The following is a 13723-nucleotide window of genomic DNA, read 5'->3' as shown; positions in this document are numbered from 1 at the left end:
CAAGTTACTTTACCTCTGTAATCTTCAATTTTCCCTTCCATAAAATGGGGGCAATCATAGATCCTACCTTTGGAAACAGCACTGCTTCTGAGAAGCCCTTCTTGATCTCTTGGGGGTACAGTATATTACTGTGTTTCCAGGTACCCCACTACTTTGTTATTTCATAGTTCTTATCAAAATTACATTATACTTCTTAGCCTAAATGTTTCTGCCTTCTGAACTCTGAAGTCCCCTGGCTTTGGGACTGAGACTAGATTGTCTCTGTGTCCACAGTCTGGCACAGAGCCTGGAACATGGTATCCCACAGGTGCTCATAACACATTTGTTATATAAATGATTGTCATACCTCCTACTTGTCAAAAATATATTGGTGTTATTTTACCAGGTATTTGCTGGAAAATGTGAAAATTGAGATGCCATAAGACTGGTCTATACTCAAATTTCTCTTACTGGGAAAAAAAATTTGTCTATCAATCATGGTTCCATTTTTCAGAATCTTCCAGTAACAATTATTCCTAACTTCTTAGCTTCATAAAGTACTATGGGATAATACAAATGTTTGAAAGACATGGTAAGCCCTTGGTATTTATTCAGTTTAGTAACTATTAAATGAATATAATTATGCCAATTATTTTATGGATAAAAGATAGCAATTAGGATTATATGGTAACAAATTCACATATACAAGACAAGGCAAGTCCAAGGCCTGACTGATTCTACTGGTAAAGATGTAATGAGCTACTTTAAGATTTAGTGTATTACTTAAATATACAATGCAAAGAAGAATGAGCAAATGGTGTCAGCTCCCCAGGTTCTTGTCCCACATACCCTAAATGAAAACAAAGAAATAAAAGGGATTGTATGTGAATAGAAATTTTTCCAAAGAAGACCTACAGATGGCTAACAGACAAATGAAAATATGTTCAACATCACTCATCATCAGGGAAATATAAATCAAAACTACAATGAGATATTACCTCACACCTGTCAGAATGACTAAAATTAACAACACAGGAAACAACAGGTGTAGGCAAGAATGCAGAGAAAAGGGAACCCTCTTGCATGGTTGGTGGGAATGCAAACTGGTGCAGCCACTCTGGAAAAATAGTATGGTTCCTCAAAAAGTTAAAAGTAGAACTATTCTACAGCCCAGCAATTGTACTACTAAGTATTTGCCCAAAGGATACAAAAATATGATTCGAAAGGGTACATGCACCCCAATGTTTATAGCAGCCTTATCAACAATAGCCAAACTATGGAAAAAGCCCACATGTCCATCAACTGGTGAATGGATAAAGATTATATATATGTATGTATATATACATATGTGTGTATATATATATACACATACATCAAACAGAACTTGACTCAGCCATAAAAAAGAATGAAATCTTGCCATTTGCAACAATGTGGAGGGAGCTAGAGAGTATTATGCTAAGTGAAATAAGTCATACAAATACTATATGATTTGACCCATATTCAGAATTTAAGAACCAAAACAAATGGGGAAAAAAGAGGCAAACCAAGAAACAGACTCTTAGCTATTGAGAACAAACAGATGGTCACTGGAGGGGAAGTGGGTGGGGGGATGGATTATATAGGTGATAGGTATTAAGGAGTACACCTGTTTTGATGAGCATTGGGTGTTGTATGGAAGTGATGAATCACTAAATTCTATACCAGAAACTAATATTGCACTGTGTTAACAAGCTGGAATTTAAATAAAAACTTGGGGAAAAAAGAGGGGGGTGCTATATGACTGTGTTCTGGGAGGCCACAGGGCATTTAACTTAGATTAGCTGCAGTTCAAACCTATATGAATACATGCAAGTGTGCCAGACACCATGGAGATTCCACAATTCCACTTTCCTTTCACATATCCCACTAGGAATTCTGTGTATAAACAGGCCACCAGTTGTGACTACTCTTCAGATACAGAATGGGCCCCACCCCTATCCAAAATTTAGTTCAGATGTTTAGACTGATGATGTCACTTACACACCAAGAGGATATTCGAAGGTTTATTACTCACATAATGAGGCTTTACAGGGAACGCAGAACAGGCTTCCAAAGCTGGTGTGAAAATGTCTTGAGAAAACAAGGAAAGGAGATTGGCTTGGATTTTTGTTGTGGCTAGAGGGTGACACCGAGGTGAAGGCTCTAATACACAGCCAGGGGCATGAATGGTTTGAAACTCTCTGCCATCAAAGGAGAGCGCACCCAGGGTTTTTATTAGCTTGCCCAGATGTACAGCTGAAAGGGAAGAGTGAGGTGTGATGTTTCAGAGCTGTCAGCAAACATCAAAATAAAATGGAGACATACTTTATTAAAATTCATCCCTGATGTTTTATGACTAAAATGTATTGTTTCTTTAATTGAATCTGAGCAGGTTTAATAAGCCATTAAGGTATTCTGTGAGGTCTGGAGCCTGAGGCCTGTAAGGACAATGAAACGTCTGTCAAATGTCTTGCCCAGCTTGTGTATTCTGAGAAATGAAATGAATACCTTGGTCATAGTCAGCAATGCCAAGAACTCTGAAGGGGATAAGGACTCTATTGATGAGGGCTTGTATTATAGCTTCAGTATATGTAGAGATGTGTGTGGATGTTAATTTATATTTTCTTATTTGTGAAGCAAGAGATTCCCAGAGTCTTTACCCCAAAAGGGACTTTTTTTTCTTTTTTTCCTTTTTTTAAATTTATTTTTTTTAACTTACACCCAAGTTAGTTAGCATAGAGTGCAATAATGATTTCACGAGTAAAATCCAGTGACTCATCCCCTACATATAACACCGAGTGCTCATCCCAACAAGTGTCCTCCTTAATGCCTCTTGCCCATTTAGCCAATCCCCTCACTCACAACCCCTCCAGCAACCCTCATGTTGCTCTCTATATTTAAGACTCTTTTACGTTTTGTCCCCCTCCCTGTTTTTATATTATTTTTTGCTTCCCTTCCCTTATGTTCATCTGTTTTGTATCTTAAATTCCACATATGAGTGAAATCATATGATATTTTTCTTTCTCTGACTAATCTTGCTTAGCATAATACACTCTAGTTCCATCCACATTGTTGCAAATGGCAAGATTTCATTTTGTTTGCCAAGTAATACTCCATTACACACACACACACACACACACACACACACCACATCTTCCAAAAGGGACAATCTTGAATAAAAAAAATTTATGTTGCTGCCATTGGCCAAACCAGATAACCAGGCCATTGAAAATGGCCTAGGGGTCTAAAAATTTGCAGAAGTGAGGCACCTGGGTGGCTCAGTCAGTAAAGACTCTGACTCTTGATCTCAGCTCAGGTCATGATCTCATGGTTCGTGGGATTAAGCCCCATATTAGGCTCCGTGCTGACAGCATGGAGCCTGCTTGGGATTTTCTCTCTCTCTCTCTCTCTCTCTCTCTCTCTCTCTCCCCTCTCCTGTTCCCTCTTCCCCCTAGCTCAAAATAAATTAAATAAATATTTTTTTTAAATATTTAAAATTTTCAGAAGGGGCCAATTATTGCCCAGGGCATCCAGTGCTAAAACAACTGCCTGAAGTTTGGCTAATTGTGCTGATCTTTGAGTCTAGTACTTTGTCAGATACATATGGGTTAAGAGATGAAAAGCAGCAATAATCCACTTAGTTCCATCATGTTTGATTATGACAGTATATCCATAAAGTGTACAAACTCCCACAGCTATCCACTACATTGATCCCAAGATGATCTTCAAGTAACCAAGGGGTGACATCTTCCAGTACCATGACATCTGGCAAGAGACTGAAGACAGGGAAGACCATTGCCATGTGCAAGTGTGATATGCTAGAGGACTCAGGTTTGGCCCCATACCATAGCAAAGAGGCTTTGGTGACTGATGAGTCTGCAGGGCACCTCTTCCAAGGCCTAAGGCATAATTAGCTGGATATGGAGGGTCACAAACTCAGGGCCTGTGGGAGCCTCTACTTCCAGGAGATCCCAGTATTCAGCCAGCAATTGCATTCTAATGATACATAGCATGGGAGCTAGTAGTGCAGTTTCTTGTGTCAAAATGTCACAGGCAATTTATGGCTATCATGGTTGGTGCAGAGATTCTAAGATGCTTAAGAGTAGGTTGCTAAGCCTTAAAGTGAAAGTCTCTGGGAGACACTAATAGGAGTGCCTATATTTGTTAGGGGGTGGGGATGCCATTCAAGTTGAACCTATTTGCAGAAAACAGCATAAATAGGCTAAAATAACATTTGAGGAATATGTTACCTCCAGAACCCAAAAAGGATTAAAAGATTTTGGGCCTGTTTTAATGTGAGTGCTGAGAGGGTGAGTTGTGCTTTTTTGGCAGTGTCAAGAATTGGAAGCTCTCAGATTACTAATTTTCAGGAACTTATCTGAAATGGTGAGACATTGCACTTAAGTGTGGGTCAATGGCCCCCACACTTTTTTGTGAACACCTTTTTGAATATTTGAATATCCTGAATGAGTGTTTCTAAGGAATCCCCTCAGAAGAGAATGGCATCAATGCAATGGCATCAATGGCATATTTGTGCCCCTGGAGAAAGCTGTGTTCAGTTAAGGTCTTGCCTGCGAAGACTGTGTGAGATAGAAGAACTGTCGAGGTACCCTATGGGTAGCCAGGTAAACATGTATCATTTCCCTTTGAAAGGGAAGGAAAACTGGGGTGAGAAGCATTTGAAATAGGCACTAAGCAGAACATATTGGCCAAATCTATAATAGAAAAATATTTATCACTTGCTGATTGTACAAGGTCAGTAAGTTCCATAATATTAATTATGGGGGCTTTTAATGGGTGGTACTATGGCATTAAGACTAGTAATCCATTGTGAAGTCCCATTTGTTCTTCCCAAGTGAAGAACAGACCAAATTAGGCTGTTAAATGAAGAAGTAGTAAGGCTCAGGGTGCCTGAGTGGCTCAGTAGGTTGAGCATCCGACTTCAGCTAAGGTCATGATCTCATAGTTGATGAGTTCAAGACCCGCGTTGGGCTCTGTGTTGACAGCTCAGAGCCTGGAACCTGCTTCCGATTCTGTGTCTTCCTCTCTCTCTCTGCCTCTCCCCTGCTCATGCTCTGTCTCTCTCTGTCTCAAAAATAAACATTAAAAAAATTTTTTTAAAGGTAGTGAGGCTCAACCCTTCTCCAAATAGGTCTTGTATAATGGTTTTAAATCCTTGAAAGGCTATGTTTTAATTTACATTGGGACATATTAAGTAGAAAAAGGTGTGGAGGATATCCACAACATTCTGTTTCTTCAAACCAGTTTGCACGTGCCAAAGACTTAATTTAATTTTGGTTTATTAATGGGTCAGAGTGTCCATGCCCACTATTGGATATTTAAAGGCAATGGGTACTATTACCACGGGGAATTTAGTCAAGGAAACAATTATGATGGTTAAAATAAGGCATACCTGTTTTTACTCTATTTAATATTAAGTAACTACTGTAGCCACGCACTGAAGAAAAAGTCCTCAGACACTTAAAATGAGCGGATGTGTAAGGCTGCCTCTGCCAGTGAGACAGCAGCAGCAGCAAACTGCACATAGACTTTATTTCATGTACGCCAGGTATAAATATTGAGGAATGTCAAAGCATGGGAGGAAAACACAAAGAGCCTCCAAACATAGACCAAACACACATCTGATGTTTATGGGAAAGCATGCAGGGAAGATGTGCAGTTTCAAGGACTGCTAGGCAATTATAGTGGGTCTGTTCCCTACCTGGCTCCTGGAGGATCATGGGGCTCTGGATCTCATAATGCTATCACGTTTGACAGCCTTGAGACCAGAACATCACTGATGTTTCATCAATTACCCCATTCAATTTCCCAGGGCTTACACTACACTCTCTAGAAATAACTCTACAAACTACCCTAAGATTATAGGCCTTACCATATTTACTGGTCAAGGTTCTCCAGAGAAGCAGCCAGTAGGATATATATACATTTAGAAGGAGACTTACTATACAGAATTGACTTCCAAGATTATGGAGACTAGTAAATCCAAAATTTGCAGTGTGGGCTGACAGCCAAATGAAGAAGAGCTAATGGTGCAGTTCCAACCTGAAGGCTGGTATTACATTATGATGTTTGAATGACATTTGTTGGAGAATTCCCTCTTGCTCAAGGAAGTCAGTCTTGTCCTATTCAGGCTTCAACTGATTAAATGAGGCCCATTCACATCATGGAAGGCAATCTTAAACAAAGTTCACTAATTAAAGTGTTAATCCATCCAAAAACCACCTCCAAGTTGACACAAAAAAATTAAGCATCACAGGTCTATGTCTTGTCAATCTGACACCCATACACATATCTTTAAGCCATACTTAATTTCCAAATGAGGTCAATAGCAAGATCATCCTTCCACCTAACATGATACAATGGTCCTGCATATAACCAAAAACACATTAACCCCTTCCCTAGAAGAGGAGGTAAAGTCCTTGAATGATGTTTACTCTTCTCCTTGATATCCCATAACTTAAATACAATAGTTAAATAGTAGGATATAAAGTCTAATATATCTTATATGATAAGGCATTAAAACAGGGAAGAAATATGAGTATTAAATATACACACCCAAACACAAAAACATATTCATAACAAGGAAGAAATACTCATGATAATTAAAGTTCTCATTTCTGTAATAGACCACATGATTATAAATGGTATTTATAAATACCTTCTTCCTCTAACCATCCCATATTTCCTTTGCCTTCAACAAGCACCTCAGCTGGTTGTGGTTCTTTATTTGGGGTTGGAAGATAGTGACCCAAACCTTCTGGACTTTCTGGACTATTAGTGATCCTGCCTGGATTGGGTTGTTGTCGTTTTCCACTGATTTTAATCACAGGGCATAGTAATACTAAGACACTCCCTGAAGGGACCTCCTGTATTCCAAACATGATCTTCCTTACCTCTGTTGTGGAGTAGCAGTCCAATTTCCCCTTGATAGTCAGGATCAGACACCCCAGCCAACAGAGTAACTCGTTTTTTTCCTATTGATACAGTGGGATGAGTCCAAAAGGGACAGGTTGCAGTCTTAGTTTCTAGTTCAATGGAATTATTGTTGTGCTTCCTAGAAGAAAAAGAAATCAATTTTTTTGGAACTAAGACCTCTAGGCCAGCAGAGCATAAGGTTGCATGAAGAAGAAGCTAAAGTTTTGCTAGTGGATCACCAGGAGTATAGTGAGTAGTACCACTACCATTCAACCCCTTGATTCCTGGACCTATGAATCCTGGCTATGGGAGAATCAGCATCATATATTGGATGCTGATTCAGAGCATACACAGCCTGTTGTAGAATCTTTCCTAGCTCTTCAAGGTATTACCACCTAGTTTGTGCTATAACTGAATATTCAAAAAGCCATTCCACAGTTTTATCAAGCCAGCTGCTTTAAGATGGTGGGGACCATTTTAAACCAGTGAATTCCATGAGCATGGGCCCATTGCTGCATCTCATTTGCTGTGAAGTGAGTTCCTTGATCAGACACAATATTATATGGAATACAATGATGGTGTTAAAGCATTCTGTAAATCATGGATGATGGTTTTGGCAGAAACAACGCATGCAGAGAAGGCAAGTCTATATCCAGAGTAAGTGTCTATTCCAATAAGAACAAAAATACTGCCTATTCCATATGGAAGCTGCCCAGTATAATCAAACTGCCATGAAGTAGCTGGCTAATTGATAACCCTAAGGAATGGTGTCATATCAGGGGCTTAGTGTTGGTCTGTGCTGCTGGCACATTGGGAACTCAGTGGTGATCATAGCCAGGTCAGCTTTGGTGAATGGAACTTCATATTGCAGAGCCCACACATAACCTCCATTCTTGCCACCTTGGCTACTTTGTTCATGAGTGCTTTGCTCATGAGACAGGGATTGGCTGGGGAAAAAGGCTGACTGGTATCTATAGAATGGGCCATCCTCTGCACCTGATTATTAAATTCTCCTCTACCAAGGTCACCCCTTGGTAAGAATTCACATAAGACACAAATATCTTCACTTTTTTTTCCTATAAGAAGGGATATTTCAACATTCCCCATACTATTGGACCCTGAGAAATTTCACTGATGTAGAAAACCTTTTAATTTTTGTCAGATTTATTTCCCATTCCATGGCATGCGAATGTCTTACCAATAAATCTAGAGTAGTTGCTACTTCTTGCTTACTGGGTCCAATCCATACAATGTCATAAATATAAAGGACCAGTGTGATATTTATTGGAAGAGAAAGTTGAACAAGATCCAAGGTAACTAAATTATGACATAGAGCTGAAGAGTTGATATAGTCTTGAGGTAGAACAGTGAAGGTGTATTTCCGGCCTTTCCAACTGAAAGCAAACTGAATCTGGTGAACCTTAGACTGGTATGGAGAAAAAGACTTTTGTAAGATTAATAGCTGGGTACCAGATACCAAGGGATGTGTTAATTTGCTTAAAAAATGAAACCACATTTAATACAGCAGCTGCTATTGGAACTACCATCTGGTTAAGCTTATGATAATCAACTGTCATTCTCCAAGATCCATCTGTCCTATGCATAGGCCAAGTGTAGAGTTGAATAGGGATGTGTGGAGAATCACCACCCCTGCATCTTTCAATTCCTTGATGGTGGGACTAAACTCTGCAATACTTCACAAATGCAGTTTTGCTTTTGGTTTACTATTTTCCTAGGTGGAGGTAGTTGTAGTGTCATACACTAGGCCCTTCTCACCATGATAGCCCTCACTCCACAGGTCAGGGAACCAATGTAGGGATTCTGCCAGCTGCAATCCAATTATTTATTCCAGAACTGGGAAAATAACCACAGGATTCTTTTGGAGGCCAACTAGGCCCACTGTGAGACAGACCTGAGCTAAAACTCCACTGATCACCTGACCCCCATAAGCCCTTACTCTCACTGGTGGGTCACAGTGACATTTCAGGTCTCCTGGAATCAGTGTCAGTTCAGAGCCAATGGCCAGTAAATCCTGAAAGATCTAATTTTTTTTTTCTTCTTCAATGTTCAGTTACCCTTCAGGTCTCTTTGGAAGCATGGGGAGAAATAGTAACAGTATAATTTATCAGTAGCATACCAGGGTCCTTACTCAAAGGGTCTCAGTCTCCCTGTTGGAAAATGAATAGTTTTACACCATAAGATGGCCGATGGGACTAAAACAAGCTCTGGTCTCTAGCTTAGAGACACCTCTTCCGGGTTCTTCTTGACCCATTTGCCACGTGTGCAAAAACCTGCCACAGATATGGAAGCTGATAACTATAAATTACCCTTCCCCCCTTAATTTGGGGCTCAGATCTTTGGAGAAATGGTCTCCTCTGAACCTGCCGGTGTTACATAAATCTCTGATCCACCAAGATCTCTGAATGCTGCTTGGTTTTTTCGCCAGTGCTCCAGCCTGGTTCTGTAACATATTTGGTTCCCTGACCAGGAAACCCAACCGTGCTGGCCCATTGTTGTCACTGGTTTGGGAGAATGGTGAAGAGGTGATAGAACAAGGAATCACAAGGGAGAAGGCGCGCCCTGCCTGAATTTTGACAGTCTCCCGCTCGGTCGCCTCAGGCTGGCCCCGCTCCTCCGTTCCTGCTGGACTCAAGGAGACTTGGCAGGTGAGGACCTGGACCCAACATTGGAACCGGTAAGGTTAGGGCCCAATCTAGTCAGGCCCACTCACAAGAGTGGAAGGGGGACCTGATCACTCCCCGGAGACCTCAAAGGTCTCACAGGTAGGAATTCTGTGGGAGGGAATGTAATAACTCTGGTATGTATGTGAGTGTGAATGTGCAACTTGGTCTAGCTTGCCTGCCAAGTTTGATTCTGTGTCTCCACAGGTGGGCAACTGTAAGGTCCCCAAAAGCCAACAGAGCCTGAGTGGGCCCGTCTGTGATTCCATGATGAATGGCATACAGTCTATGGTGGCATCGGAATAGTTCCCAATCATAAGTCACAAAGCTCAGACCGCTACAGCTAAGCCTCACCTAAGTTCCTTCAGGACACGGCGAGACGGGCATCTGACTGGTCTCCTCATTAGAGGGGGCACCCCTATCCCTCTGTCTGTCTTTGCAACTCTGCCTCAAGGGAACATTATGGGGTCAGGACAGAGCAAAGAAGGGGTTTTGGGGAGACTATGGAATTAAGATAACCCCCGGCAAGTTAAGGACCCTATGTGAGTTATAATGGCCCACTTTTGGTGTAGGAGGACCCTCTGAGGGAATGTCCCAATGGTCCGTTGCATCTGGCATGTTGTCTCCAGAGACCCAGGTCACACTGATCAATTTCCATACATCAACTCCTGTCTTGAAATTGCCCGAAATCCTCTGCCTTGGGTGCAATTCATCTATAGCAAGCAGAATCAGGCAAAGGTTTTAGCCGCCTTATCTGGAGACTCACCCAGGGAACCAAAGAAGCAACACACTGCTTCCCTAATGTTTGCAGGAGACCCGGCAGAAGAGCCTGTCTTTCCTCCACCTTATGACCCACCGGGCTCCCTCCCCACTGCCCCTGAGCTTGAAACTCCTCCCCTGTCTGTCACTCCTCTGGCCCTGGACGCTGCCCATCTCTCCTCCCCTCCTGGACCCGGAGAACCCTCCCCCACAAGGACCAGTGGCCAGATTGCGCCCTCGGCCAGGTGCAGACGCTCTCCAGATGCCGGTCCATATTTGCTGGTCCCAAGAGGATTTCCTCCAGGGGATCAGAACAGGGGCTGAGAAGCCCATGAATATGCCCAGCAGCGAGGGGATTCCCCCAGGGATTATTATGAGAGGCTATGCAAGGCTTATACCCTGTTTGCTCCAGAGGCACAAGAGAGCCACAACAAAAGGACGGGGAAGGTCTAGCCACCAAGAGGGGGGAGGCCCAGAACCTCCTTAGCAAGGGGTCAGTGAACCTACTGCAAGGAGAAAGGACATTAAAAGAATAAATGTCCCAACCAGGGAAAGTCCCAGAAACCCAACCGATACCAGGAGGAACCTTGAGAAGGGGACCTTATTGGTCTGGCCGAGATAGAATCAGACTGAAGGGGATACTGACTCCCTCTCCCTGTTCCTCTGCCTAACAGATGTGAGGGATTCTCCTTCATTTCCCAGGTTAACAGCTCTAATTGGAGCCAACTGTGGTTAGTCTACCTTGGGATGGGGACTTTAAGGAACATTCCCAAGCAGATGCTGAAACTCCATTTGTTTCGGGGAAATTCCCTGTCTTCTTTGGCCTGATGTGGACTCCATATTTCCACTTTGGTGAAAAAAAAAAAACATGATGTCTGCTCCTCTGAGTTAAGGTTTTGAATTAGGTTTTCCTTCTCAGCCTTCTACTGGCACCTTGCTTCTTCTGCCTTCCCCTCCCCCTGATGTTTCTGCACCAACTTGAGTGTGGTCTACATAACTGGTTCCTATACCCTCCTCACTGCCTCAGGCACCATTGGCTCCTCCTCCCATCCTCAAGGTCAAGGAGTAAAGTGGACATCTAGGTCTTTTTCAAATAGAATGAATTGCTAAAGCTTTGATTACTGAACATAGGTTTGTGTTTTTAACTTCTTATTGCAGAGAAATTAAGGCTATTTGGATCTATTGGAAAACATGCTTTGTACTTAATTGGCTCATGAATTTACTATCTAAAAAATTCTGATGTAAACACCTTTCAGTGGGTTACTAGGTCCTCAACTGGAGACTAAGGTTGAGATGAATGGAATTTTTTTTCAATATATGAAGTTTATTGTCAAATTGGCTTCCATACAACACCCAGTGCTCATCCCAAAAGGTGCCCTCCTCAATACCCATCACCCACCCTCTCCGCCCTCCCACCCCCCATCAACCCTCAGTTTGTTCTCAGGTTTTTTTTAATTTTTTTAAACGTTTATTTATTTTTGAGACAGAGAGAGACAGAGCATGAACGGGGGAGGGTCAGAGAGAGGGAGACACAGAATCTGAAACAGGCTCCAGGCTCTGAGCGGTCAGCACAGAGCCCGACGCGGAGCTTGAACTCACGGACCGCGAGATCATGACCTGAGCTGAAGTCGGCCGCTTAACCGACTGAGCCACCCAGGCACCCCTGTTATAAGTTTTTAAGAGTCTCTTATGCTTTGGCTCTGGAAAACAGTGTGGAGGTTCCTCAAAAAATTAAAAATAGACCTACCCTATGACCCAGCAATAGCACTCCTAGGAATTTACCCAAGGGATACAGGAGTGCTGATGCATAGGGGCACTTGTACCCCAATGTTTATAGCAGCACTCTCAACAATAGCCAAATTATGGAGAGATGAATGGAATTTTAAAAGTACACTGGTATAAGGTTGAAATTCTGCTTTTCTCTCTGCTCAAATGAAAAAGTTTTCTTGGACTGTTGATCTGCTCTTGATAAGACAATGCAAACAAAGGTTTGTCTTTGTGGAAAACCAAAGTTTTAGGTTTCATCTTTAAAAATTTTTTTTAATGTTCTTATTTATTTTTGAGACAGAGAGAGACAGAGCATGAGCAGGGGAGGGGCAGAGAGAGAGACACAGAATCAGAAGTAGGATCCAGGCTCTGAGCTGTCAGCACAGAGCCCAACACGGGGCTCGAACTCACAGACTGAGAGATCATGACCTGAGCCGAAGTCAGACTCTTAACCATCTGAGCCACCCAGGCACCCCAGTTTTAGGTTTCATCTTTATCAGGTCTTTGATTCCTTAGTTAAAACTTCTCAATGTTAAAGGAGCTAGGTTTTGGTAACAACTATATAATGCTATACATTCACCTTTAGTATCTTTTATTGCCACCTTGGTTGAATAAATAAAATTTTAAGATTTGTAATGATCTGTAATCCTATTTAGGATGTACTTTAACTTCCTAAGGTTTTAACAAACTTCCCAGGATTTAAAGGTAAATGAAATCTTTTTGACCAATTAGGTCCTTTTATTTGGGATGCTAAGTTACTTGGAAAGGCACTGTCGTACAATGGTAAACCTTAGGTTGTACTGCACAGGTAAATGCTATAACTGCCCAAATATATATGCAATTCCTAAAGTTTTAATGTTTTGGTATAAGGTCATCACTTAATATTCTGATTACTTGAAGTGTTATGTGTCACAGAAATAACCGAATTTCTTTGTCAATTGCATCATAATGAATTCTCATCAGATCTTTAACAATGTCTATTTATGAGATTTTGTCATTTATAATTGTTCTTATTCTCTCACAAAACGTGTTTATTCTTCAAGGAAATTTATAAAAAGGACTTTGGGGACAAATACAGGTATTTGACATCTTTAAGATTAATACTAAAATGGGTAGGAATTTCCAGAACTAAAAAGCTGCATTCAAATTGAACAAGAATTAGGAACATGGGATTAAATGAACTGGGGAAATGCTGGTTATTTTACCAAGGCTTTGACTGGAATGTCATATTTGAGAGTGACATTCATAGACTCCGATATGGCCAGGCAGCTTTAAGGAACTAAGGTTGGCTTTATGAAACATGGAGCCATAAAGCCCCTTGGAAATGTTGGCCTGATACCTTGCTTACAGAGTTCCCGGCAGCCTCACCAGGTGAGTAAAGAAGGTCACTTCCTGGCAGGTGCAGGAACCTCAGGATATCTTGGGGATCTCATGAAGAGGAATTCGCCCAATTCCACAGGTATTGCAGGCCTGTCTGATGGCAAGTATTTGTCGTGGCTTCTGGCCTGGAGAGGCTACTAAAAGTTCAACCCAGAGATTCCTTATAAAAGGTTCCAGCAAAGCAAACTTTAAAGGATCCTCAT

Source organism: Panthera tigris, chromosome X (genome assembly GCF_018350195.1).
Source record: "Panthera tigris isolate Pti1 chromosome X, P.tigris_Pti1_mat1.1, whole genome shotgun sequence".
Taxonomy (NCBI): domain Eukaryota; kingdom Metazoa; phylum Chordata; class Mammalia; order Carnivora; family Felidae; genus Panthera; species Panthera tigris.
This window is presented reverse-complemented; position numbering follows the sequence as displayed.